The sequence below is a fragment of the Nansenia antarctica genome (assembly GCF_963989245.1).
Source record: "Nansenia antarctica genome assembly, chromosome: 2".
Classification (NCBI taxonomy): Eukaryota; Metazoa; Chordata; class Actinopteri; order Argentiniformes; family Microstomatidae; genus Nansenia; species Nansenia antarctica.
In genome coordinates this window covers 13,221,629-13,234,132 of record NC_137675.1, presented here as the reverse complement: position 1 = coordinate 13,234,132, position 12,504 = coordinate 13,221,629, and positions in this window count along the sequence as shown.

Sequence of the window (12,504 nt, the reverse complement as noted above, 5' to 3'; positions counted from 1 at the left end):
GTGACAAAGTAGAGAAAATAGTTACTGGTACATTGTTGTTTTTTTGTGGTTAATATTTTTTATTGGACGTAACTGAAGCTTCTCCTCTCCACCCTGGTCCGTTCTCTCCCTCCAGCACGGGCCAGCTCTGCAGCCTCCAACAGCCCCCAGCCGGAGGAGTCTGGGGAGAGCCAGAGAGACAGCCCCTGCAACAACACACAGCCTGGAGCTCACAGCCCAGGTAACTAAACGCTGGAGTGCATCTGGAGTCAGAACAGGGGAAATGAGTGTTGTCGGGCACTATTCCCTTTCAAGATTATTTCAAGAGACGTTCCAACTGCTGCTTCTTAAAAAGAAGAAGAATGAAATCCCTGACCCTGGTGTACATATGTATCTTCCTTAGATACTCAGTAGTGCTATTTTGGGGCTCCCATAAGGCTGCAGCTGTTTAGGCTAATCACCTACAGCCAAGGTCAGGGCCAAACCGCAAAAACAGTTTTTAAAAGGCGGAAACAACTCCTTCAGCCGTTGTGTTACCTTTCTCCTACCCCTCCCTCTCTTCTCAGGTGGAGGTGTGGAGGCTGAGCTGCTGTGCCTGACGTCCCCCGTGGACCTGCTGTGTGGTCCCGTGCCCTCCTGCCTGCCCTCCCCCCAGCTGCACCCTGACCCCGTCCTCCTCCAGCAGGCCGACCTCATCCGCAACAACTTCGCCGCTAAGATGTGGCGTCTCATCAACAACCCCCTTTTCACATCGATCCGCTGGGACACCAGTGGTGAAGGTGTGATCATCGACCAGCAGCTGTTCGAGGCTGAGCTGCTGTCTCCCAAGCAGCAGCCGTTTGATGGACCTCTTCAGAACATGGACGTTTTCAAAGCGTCTAGCTTCCACAGCTTCACCAACCAGCTGTACCTGTACGGGTTCAGCAAGGTAGTGGTCGCCCAACCGGCGGAGTCTCCAACCGGCGGGATCCTACGTCACTACCAGAATCCAAACTTCAGACGAGATCGTCTTGAACTTCTGGTCAATATTAAATCTAAGCGCGTTCGCCGACGGCCGACCGCAAATGGTGACAAAGTAGAGAAAAGAGTTACCGGTACATTGTTTTTTTTTGTGGTTAATATTTTTTTATTGAATTTCACAGAGACATGTACACAACAGGGCATAACAACCACGACTAGTATCCGTGGGGGAGGTTATTGTCCCATGTAATAGTAGAAAACTAGTTTTGCACTTTGTTATGCAGTACATAAACAATAACAGAAGAGGTACATTGTTAATGGACATTGAATGGATCTCTATAGTCCTTTTCCAGACACTCATTACGTGCGCCCCTCTTACATTATTTGGAGAGAACCCTGTGTCATGTCCCAGCTTTGCTGAATTCTAGTGGCTGTGAGGTGACTTGGAAAGTATTGACTATGTGATAGTTGTAGGATCTCTACTGGGTGTGGGACTTATCACCTGACCTTCTGCCTAAAACATCCTGCACGGAAGGTTAGAGTGAAACATGGGAGGAGGGCCCAAAATGGCCTCTTCTTCATCGTGTTTCCATTGTGTGTTCACAGAGAGCGATAGACCGGAGGAAGCTGCTGACGTGGTTGTTGTCGCCCCTGCCGTGTGCGACGTTGCACCACAACCGACTGTGGCCAGACAGCCTACCAATGCTGTGGTTACAGGAATAACCAAGGCCCCACAGCCCCTAACAACGCTCAAGATGGCGTCCATGTACAGGCCCGGCAAAAGGGCTCTCCGTAGCAAAGTGAAGCTGGCTGCTAATTTCTCTTTCACAGCTGCCCCCTGACCGCCCCCCCCCCCCCCCCCCCCCCCACACACACACACACACACACATGCACACACACAACACAACTCCCAAGTGATGAGTTAATTGGCTACATTGTTAACAGCCAAGAAATACTGTTTTTTATTCTTACTCTTTAGTTTAGAGCATTTGTTTGTTATTTACTCTAGTGTCCTATAGAGACCCGTCATTAGAGTTTGTTTTACGGAGCTTGTTCATTCATGACTTGGCCTGATGTCTCTTGTTTCAGTTTCGTATCTGTTTCTCAATCAATTATTTAACAGTCAGTGAATGGCAGGAGTGTTGTTAGCTTGTTGGGGTTAAGTTTTACTTTGATCTTTGTCAATCTGAGCTTGTAGGACGGTCTCAATAGGTGGACCAATCAGCACCGCTAGTGGAGGTAGAACTTGGAGAACTTGGAGGTAGAACTTGGAGGACAGGCTCATTGGAATGCATGAAATTGTATCAAACGAGATCCATTCCATGCATTACAATGGGTCCGTCCTCCGATTTGTTCTTCCACCAGCCTCCCCTGAAATAAATCTATGGCTGAATGGAAAATGTAAATGTATGGAATTTTTTTTTTATGGAAAATGTATGGAAAATGTAAATGTATGGAAAATGTAATGTAAATGTAAATGTATGGAAAATGTCAATGTAATGTAAATGTATGGAAAATGTAAATGTTAATGTAAATGTAAATGTATGGAAAATGTAAATGTAATGTAAATGTAAATGTATATGTAAATGTATGGAAAATGTAATGTAAATGTAAATGTATGGAAAATGTAAATGTAATGTAAATGTAAATGTATGGAAAATGTAAATGTAAATGTAAATGTAAATGTAAATGTATGGAAAATGTAAATGTAATGTAAATGTAAATGTATGGAAAATGTAAATGTAATGTAAATGTAAATGTAAATGTAAATGTATGGAAAATGTAAATGTAATGTAAATGTAAATATAAATGTAAATGTAAATAAAGCGGTTGTTGGGAGTGCCCTCTAGTGGTTTGTTTGAACCACAGCATTAGACAGATGGGTTGCTTTTGGGTTGCTTTTCCTAGTTCAGGACACGTGACCAGATCTAGACAGATATCTCCAAAATATAGAGACTAAGCTATAGAATATGCACACTCGGTGACGATAATAACCGACCAACAGACTAAAATGAACATGCATATCAAAATGAAATGAATAAGAATAACAGACAAAGTATCACAACAACAAGTGTTAATGAATTATAATGAATACATGTTAATAATTAACAACAAAAAAGCAAAGGGTGGCTACTTTGAGGAATCTAAAATATAAGACATATTTAGAGTTATTTCACACTTTATTGTTATGTACATCATTCCACATGTGTTCATTCATAGTTTTGATGCCTTCAGTGAGAATCTACAATGTAAATAGTCATGAAAATAAAGGAAACACATTGAATGAGAAGGTGTGTCCAAACTTTTGGCCTGTACTGTAAGTAAAATGTTCATTTTTAATACTTAGTCGAGAATCCTTTGCAGGCAATGACTGCCTGAAGTCTGGAACACATGGACATCACCAAATGCTGGGTTTCCTCCTTTGTGATGCTTTGTCAGGCCTTTACTGCAGCAGTCTTCAGTTGTTGTTTGTTCGTGGGTCTTTCTGCCTTTAGTTTTGTCTTCAGCAAGTGAAATGCATGCTTGATTGGGTTGAGATCAGGTGATTGACTCTGGCCATTGCAGAATATTCCACTTCTTTGCCTGGGTTGCTTACACACTATATTTTGGGTCATTGCCCATCTGTATTGTGAAGCACCATCCAATCAACTTTGCTGAATTTGTCTGAATCTGAGCAGACAGAATATCCCTAAACACTTCAGAATTCATCTGTCTGCTTCTGTCTTCTGTCACATCATCAATAAACACTAGTGACCCAGTGCCATCGGAAGCCATGCATGTCCATGTCATCACACTGCCTCCACGTTTTTTCACAGATGATGTGGTATGCGTCGGATCATGAGCCGTTCCAAGCCTTCTCCATACTTTTTTCTTCCCATCATTCTGGTACAGGTTGATCTTAGTTCCATCGGTCCAAAGAATGCTGTTCCAGAACAAGTCTAATCTGGCCTTTCTATTCTTGAGGCTTATGAATGGCTTGCACCTTGTGGTGAACCCTCTGTATTTGCTTGTGTGAAGTCTTTCTTTTATGGTACACATGGATAATGATATGCCTACCTCTTGGAGACTGTTCTTCACTTGGCTGGATGTTGTGAAGGGGTTTTTCTTTACCATGTAAAGGATCCTGTGATCATCCACCACTCTTGTCTTCCATGGACGTCCAGACCTTTTTGTGGTGCCGAGCTCACCAGTGCATTCTTTTTTTCTCAGAATGTACCAAACAGTTAATTTGGCCAGTATTAATGTTCCCACTATCTCTCTGATGGATTTTTGTTTTGTTTTTACAGTAAGGATGGCCTGTTTCAGTTGCATTGAGAGCTCTGTTGACTGCATGTTGTGCATATACAGCAACAGCCTCCAAATGCAAATGCCACACTTGGAATCAACTCAGACCTTTTACCTGCTTAATTGATAAAGAAATAATGAAGGAATAAATAGCCCACACTGGCCCATGAAACAGCTTTTGAGTCAATTGTCTAATTACTTTTGGTTATTATATATAAGAGCTATAATTCACAAACCCTTCCTTCAATTTGGATGTGAATACCCTTAACCTAAAGCTGAGAGTCTGCACTTTAACCCCAGTAAATTCTGATTATTATTTGTTTATTTTTATTGTAGGGCTACAATAAATATTTAGAAAAAGCATCAACTATGCCGTTTCCCAATGCAAAGGTCGTGCCTATGAAGCCCACCAGAGCAGGTATGTCATTGATTCGAATAATATTGGTGCCACACTAATGCTTGTACCCATCCAAATATAACTCTACTATTTTCCTAAACATAAGTTATTGTGTAGGCCTGATTTCTTAGACAATGTGTGTCAACTGGAATTGTTGTATAAAAAAATCTGTAAAGTATGAGTCGCACATAGATCTGGAGGTAGCAGTATGTCCTCAGAGATTATTCTGTTTCTCAAAAGATGTAGGCCTATCCAAGATGACAGTTGTGCCACCAATGGAAGAAGAGGAAGTCAGTAAACATGAAATGCTTGTGTGAACAGTACAGACTTTTTCTCAAAGACCATTCTTGGTCTTGATATGTGTAGCTAACCTATATTATTGCTTTGTGTAACATTTCAGAGAGTAATACCATTTTACTGTATATTATATATATTTTTTACATCATAGAAAAATTCTGACATATTGGCCTATGTGTGATATATTCCCCTAGACTCTCAGACATAATGTTTATGTGTGAATATATTCCCCTAGACTATTTGCAAACCGAGTCAACTGTGCTCAAAACTATTTGATGAAGTTGAGAAAGTCAAATGTTGGAAAGTCAAATTGGACTCAGAAGCTGTACAGAAAGATAGGAAACTACAAGAAAATAAAAGAACAATTGAGACTCAACGCAAAGCCATCCAGGAATTGCAAGTAAGTAGAACAGGTTATATTTTGAAATGGCGGTGTAAATGACTTGCTGTTGTCCTTTGGTATATTCATCACAGATGTATTGTCTGCTTGTTACAGTTTGGAAATGAAAGTCTCAGCATAAAACTTGAGGAACAGATCGGTGACAATGCTGATCTTAGGAACAAGTATGTATAGTATTTGATTTTGTGTGAAATTAATATTTTGAACAAGGACAATGCTGCCATGGAGGCCAGCAATGACGTGACATTGCCTCTGAGATCCATGGATGTGGCCAGAGCTGAAGAAGACGTAGTCTAACTTAATATCCTCTTGACCGAGTTCACACTCAGTTGATGTATCAATGTAGTCAATGAGATCATGTTCATCTCCAATGACAGAAACAGCAGAAATGCGAGTCATTTTGAATTAAGCTGTATAGCAATCTATCACAGTATTCACAAAAACCTACACAGTATCACTTCCCCATTTCCATTTACCTCCATTATCTAACAATGCATTATAAGCATAGTATGACCAGAATAAGAGGCACTTTGTGTGATATGTGGAAGCATGGAGTTTACTGCATTTAACTGCTCTGCAAAATGTTGATATTATATTGTTTAATAAGGCACTATTTAAGGTGAATTAGGCTGTTGTTTTTTGCATTTGTGTTCAATCATATGCAGGTAGTTTATGTGTTAATATGTTAAATATCTCTTCAGCAATGCTCATTTGCAGTGCAATGTCTCCAAACATGACTACAAATGTTTTCTGTGAAAGCACTTAATGGTTATTATAGTATTCTTATACGGTTTAATTAAATTAATTAATTAAAAAAAATAATCACACTGCCATTTTCTATTAAACTATTGTTTATCTCAGACTATTTCAGGCAACCTTCAGGACTTTCAACATCATCCTGGAGGAAATTGTTTGCACATTATATTGCAAGATGATGTAGTTTTTTTTTGCTGAGGATGTGTTTTGTGCACAGTAACTTTGAACATAATTAGAGTTATTTCACACTTTATTGTTAAGTACATCATTCCACATGTGTTCATTCATAGTTTTGATGCCTTCAGTGAGAATCTACAATGTAAATAGTCATGAAAATAAAGGAAACACATTGAATGAGAAGGTGTGTCCAAACTTTTGGCCTGTACTGTAAGTAAAATGTTCATTTTTAATACTTAGTCGAGAATCCTTTGCAGGCAATGACTGCCTGAAGTCTGGAACACATGGACATCACCAAATGCTGGGTTTCCTCCTTTGTGATGCTTTGTCAGGCCTTTACTGCAGCAGTCTTCAGTTGTTGTTTGTTCGTGGGTCTTTCTGCCTTTAGTTTTGTCTTCAGCAAGTGAAATGCATGCTTGATTGGGTTGAGATCAGGTGATTGACTCTGGCCATTGCAGAATATTCCACTTCTTTACCTTAAAAAAGTCCTGGGTTGCTTACACACTATATTTTGGGTCATTGTCCATCTGTATTGTGAAGCACCATCCAATCAACTTTGCTGAATTTGTCTGAATCTGAGCAGACAGAATATCCCTAAACACTTCAGAATTCATCTGTCTGCTTCTGTCTTCTGTCACATCATCAATAAACACTAGTGACCCAGTGCCATCGGAAGCCATGCATGTCCATGTCATCACACTGCCTCCACGTTTTTTCACAGATGATGTGGTATGCGTCGGATCATGAGCAGTTCCAAGCCTTCTCCATACTTTTTTCTTCCCATCATTCTGGTACAGGTTGATCTTAGTTCCATCGGTCCAAAGAATGCTGTTCCAGAACAGGGCTGGCTTTTTTAGATGTTTTTTGTCAAAGTCTAATCTGGCCTTTCTATTCTTGAGGCTTATGAATGGCTTGCACCTTGTGGTGAACCCTCTGTATTTGCTTGTGTGAAGTCTTTCTTTTATGGTACACATGGATAATGATATGCCTACCTCTTGGAGACTGTTCTTCACTTGGCTGGATGTTGTGAAGGGGTTTTTCTTTACCATGTAAAGGATCCTGTGATCATCCACCACTCTTGTCTTCCATGGACGTCCAGACCTTTTTGTGGTGCCGAGCTCACCAGTGCATTCTTTTTTTCTCAGAATGTACCAAACAGTTAATTTGGCCAGTATTAATGTTCCCACTATCTCTCTGATGGATTTTTGTTTTGTTTTTACAGCCTAAGGATGGCCTGTTTCACTTGCATTGAGAGCTCTGTTGCTCTCCATTTTCTCAGTTTGTAATGACAACCTGATCCACACAGTGTGTAATTGATTCTTATGCAAATCAGACCCTGTTACGTTCTAGTTCTCTAGGGTGAAGTAGTAACAAATTACAGTTGGTATGAGTAAAAGTAAAGATATTTATTTGGCCATGACAGTTTAAGTCTTATGGTAACGAATAAAAACAGAATTAGAACTAACAAACAAATGCCTCAAAAATAAAAGAAACAATAAACACATCCCTAGGATGGTTTTAAACCAACAAACAAAAAAGTCACTATGTAAAAATCCTTAAAGTATAAATTGACTATTCGAATACAAAACACAAAATAAACACTAAACAAATACTAATGAATTCACTTAAACCAAAGATCTCTACAAGATCACTAAACACAGAACACAACTAACAAGCTAAACCACCAGCATGGCATGATACAAAATGTTGGGAACTGTGTGATGGGATCACACAGCTGCTGCTGGTTTTCTCTCAGGGTCTTTTGAATGGTGTGGCCTCTGATGATTGGTTGGTGTTCTGATGATTGGCTGGTGTGGCCTCTGATGATTGGCTGGATGATTTCCCAATTATCAAGGGGGGGTGGATCCCCTGGACTAGGACTCATCTCCTATTTAGATTTTTAAAGAGATGCACACAAACATCCAGAACAGACACTACTACAGACACAAACATAATAGACAGACAACCAGGCTACTGATAGCTGTCATCTAGACCCTATGAAACAGATTAATTCCAAAATTACAAAGTATAATCCATGCGCTAACATGGAACCAAGTCAATTTAATGAGTGATTTGTTGATGACAATTTGGTATTTTAGCTAAATTTCAATAAAACTGGAAAAATGTAGGTGTTCTAAAGCTTTTGACCAGTAGTGTACATTAAGGGAGGCAGAAATCAGAAGACAGGCTAATTGTAATGCATGGAATGACTGGGATCAAACACGTGTGACAGAATCAGAACTCAATTTTATTGCAATAATTTCAGCAGATGGACATCAGCGTCAAGAGAAGAGGCAGAAGATGACCCGTGTCCAGTCATCTTCACACTGGTGAAGTCAGAGATCACAGTTCTCGGGAACACACAGAGGTGAATTTTCTGCTGCAGAACGCGTCATTCCACTTTCTGCCGACTAGAGAAGACAGAGGACAGTGCAGCTGGTAAGAATTCAGACTGACAGCATGGTGCAAATTCTGAACAGAGAAATACAGCACACACTAATGAACATAACAGTTGAGATTCATTTGAATACCCATAAAAGGCATTTATCTATATTTACTTGAAAAACAATGAAAAGCTCTACAGTACCATCCCAATTCATTAGTAGACAGTGCTCCTTTCCTTTATGATTGTTAGGCTCTCCTCTGTTCCAGTTGGTATAAGTGAAAATGGTTCCGTCGCTCCACAGCCAAACGTCTTCCTGTGTATGAATGGACTTTATTGTCATTGCTACAGTACAGGTACCAAACAACGAAATTTAGGAGGGGTGGCTCCCCTGGTGTTAGGAAAGGGAAAAACAAAACACTTTTTAAAAAAAATCACAAGAAGGGAAGGAGCTGGTTTACATAAACAAAGGCTATGTACACAATCCACTGCACTATGCTGTACAGATAGACGACTAGGGCTGTCATATTGCACAATAGTATTGTTTCACGTCATTTAAAGTGTCACAGTTTGCAGGCTTGAAATGTACATATTTGTGCCTCAGCACTACACCTGATCCTTTCAGTCCAGCAGCTGTAGAAGACAGAACTGACACTAATGGTTCTCTTCAAGCACTTCCTCCAGGAAACTCAGCTTTATATTAACCATTTCCAACAGGTAAAATTCATTTAACAATTCACTGTTCACCAAGTGTTTCTGTAACTGAATAATCGTCATTGACATGACTAAGTTGCAAGGATACAGGATTATGGAGACGTACTTGGACAGCATCGTAACCACCAATCCAGCTGAGGCGCCTCCTCTGGATCAAGCCCAGAGTGAAGTTATATTCTCCGCTGCTGTGGATAGATGCCAGGTTCCCTCCCTGGGACACACAGTTCGTCTGGAGAGAGACAGAACCCACAAAACGTAACTCTCGCCTGATACACCAGGTCATCTGTTACTGAGATACTCTAGTACAAAGTACAGTCAAACCACACCATTTGGAACATGTCAGTCTATAAATAACAGTGCAACAAATACTGCGTCCCACTTCTCCACACTTTTCTTCCAGTTTGTGTACCGGTATGAGTCCATGCTAGGTTAAATAATAGAAACATTTAATCCATTCCTATGCTGTTAAATCCATCAGGGGCAGAGGTGGTGCACAAGATGGAGAAATGGGACTCAGCACAAACCTCTGCTTCGGTCCATATCGTTGTGTTGGGGTTAAACCTGTAGCAGCGTGCACCGAACACTGACCAGCCAGAGGGGCAGGTGTCATTTTCTGATGCCCTCCTGTTCCTCTCCACTGATCCCACCTCCACCTCCACCCCCTCCAGCTCTGGAAGGAGAGAATCATCAACTCAACTGGTTCACATGGGATGTACTGTATGTACATACCTCCAATTCACTCACTTACTGCATGTACACACCTCCCATTCACTCACTTACTTGCATCACTCAGGGCTGCCACAGCGCAGATAAGCAGAGAAATGGTCAACAACATCACCATGGTGATGATGGGTTTCTAATCAGAGGATAATAATGCAAAAAACAATCTTCAGGTCAATGAGAGACAGTAAATACAGGAACACATGTTCCAGTAGCCCAGAGGGAGAGTGTAGGTGTGTAGAGGACTTACCTGTTAGAGTGAATCTCAGATAGGCTCTTTAGGTTCTGATCAGCTAGAGAAAGAGGAGCACAAGGCAATAATAACCCTTAACGATGACTTTACTCACGATAGGTCCTGCTGTCTGTCAGTCAGGGTCAGAGATAAGGAACCCAAGTGCAGGACAGAGACATTCAAATACTACAAGTTGATGAGAAGATGAACCACAGGTGTGTAGGCCGAGCAGGTGGAGATGATTACGACACTGGATTGCTGGAGCTTGGGGCCACACCCACACACATACACACTGGCATGTGTGACTATTGTAATAACCAAGAATCGGTGTGGCTTGTATTGCTGGAGTGTGAGGAGTATGAGGAGCAGAGAGGGCTGCTGAGGTCAGCAGTTCAGAGGGCTAAGTTGGGGTTTATTGTGGAGAGTTTACTAGGAAGTGCAATTAAAATGGACAAACAGTTAATACAGTATTTGAAAGACACTGGGTTGATAGACAGGATTTAACAAACCCCCCCATTTTGTTTATTTTTCATTTTAAATTTTTCCCTGTCAAATCTAACATTCAAACGTACCCATAACCACTATTCTTCACATGAGAGATGGTGCAGAAACTGCATTGCATATGCTGGATTCGCACTACACTACTGGTCAAAAGCTTTAGAACACCTACATTTTTCCAGTTTTATTGAAATTTAGCTAAAATACTAAATTGTCATCAAATCACTCATTAAATTGACTTGAGTCCATGTTAGTGAATGGATTATACTTTGTAATTTTGGAATGAATCTGTTTTTATAGGGTTTCTGATTTGCATAAGAATCAATTCTTATGAGAAAATGGAGAGGAACAAAACTGCTCAGGAATGTGACCCTGAAAATAAAGAAAGAAAATAAACTTACTTTATATAGTACATTATTTAATAATATTCTTTATTTTTGATATTAGAAGAACCATCTGGTGGCAGGGTGATGTCTCTAACCCTCCCATTGGCTTATCTCCCAAGAGCCCTTAAAACCAAATAAATAAAATACATAGTTGAATTGCACAATTAAATGACACACAAACAAATGCACACACAATCAGGACAACTTTCATATTTCCCATAATTCAAGTTTAATGGTTTCAAAAAATGTAAAGGCGCTATTTTGTATATTCATTCAAACATTTCTTTGTACAATAATGATTAATTTCAAGAGAAATAAAGATATGCAACATTGTCATATAGGACGGGAAGTCTGAAGTACAAGCAGAAACAAAAGGAGGAAAAACACAAGACAAAGACAGTTGATTAATAAATAAATAAATAAATAAATAAATTAATTAATTAATTAAGTCATTGCTAAATTAGACCATGACTGGTAGAAGACAGTTGGAGCAGGCAGGTGACATGGTGGAAGTATCAGTTTCCAGAGCTGGAGGGGGTGGAGGTGGAGGTGGGGCCAGTGGAGAGGAACAGGAGGGCATCAGAAAATGACACCTGCCCCTCTGGCTGGTCTGTGTTCGGTGCACGCTGCTACAAGTTTAATCCTAACAGAAAAGATTGGACCGAAGCAGAGGTTTGTGCTGAGTCCCATTTCTCCATCTTGTGCACCACCTCTGCCCCTGATGGATTTAACAGCATAGGAATGGATTAAATATGTCTATTATTTAACCTAGCGTGGACTCATACCGGTACACAAACTGGAAGAAAAGTGTGGAGAAGTGGGACACAGTATTTATTGTGCTGTTATTTATAGATTGACATGTTCCAAATGGTGTGGTTTGACTGTACTTTGTACTAGAGTATCTCAGTAACAGATGACCTGGTGTATCAGGCGAGAGTTACGTTTTGTGGGTTCTGTCTCTCTCCAGACGAACTGTGTGTCCCAGGGAGGGAACCTGGCATCTATCCACAGCAGCGGAGAATATAACTTCGCTCTGGGCTTGATCCAGAGGAGGCGCCCCTGCTGGATTGGTGGTTACGATGCTGTCCAAGTACGTCTCCATAATCCTGTATCCTTGCAACTTAGTCATGTTAACAACGAGTCAATGACGATTATTCAGTTACTGAAACACTTGGTGAACAGTGAATTGTTAAATGAATTTTACCTGTTGGAAATGGTTAATATAAAGCTGAGTTTCCTGGATTAAGTGCTTGAAGAGAACCATTAGTTTCAGTTCTGTCTTCCACACAGGAAGATGTTTGGCTGTGGAGCGACGGAACC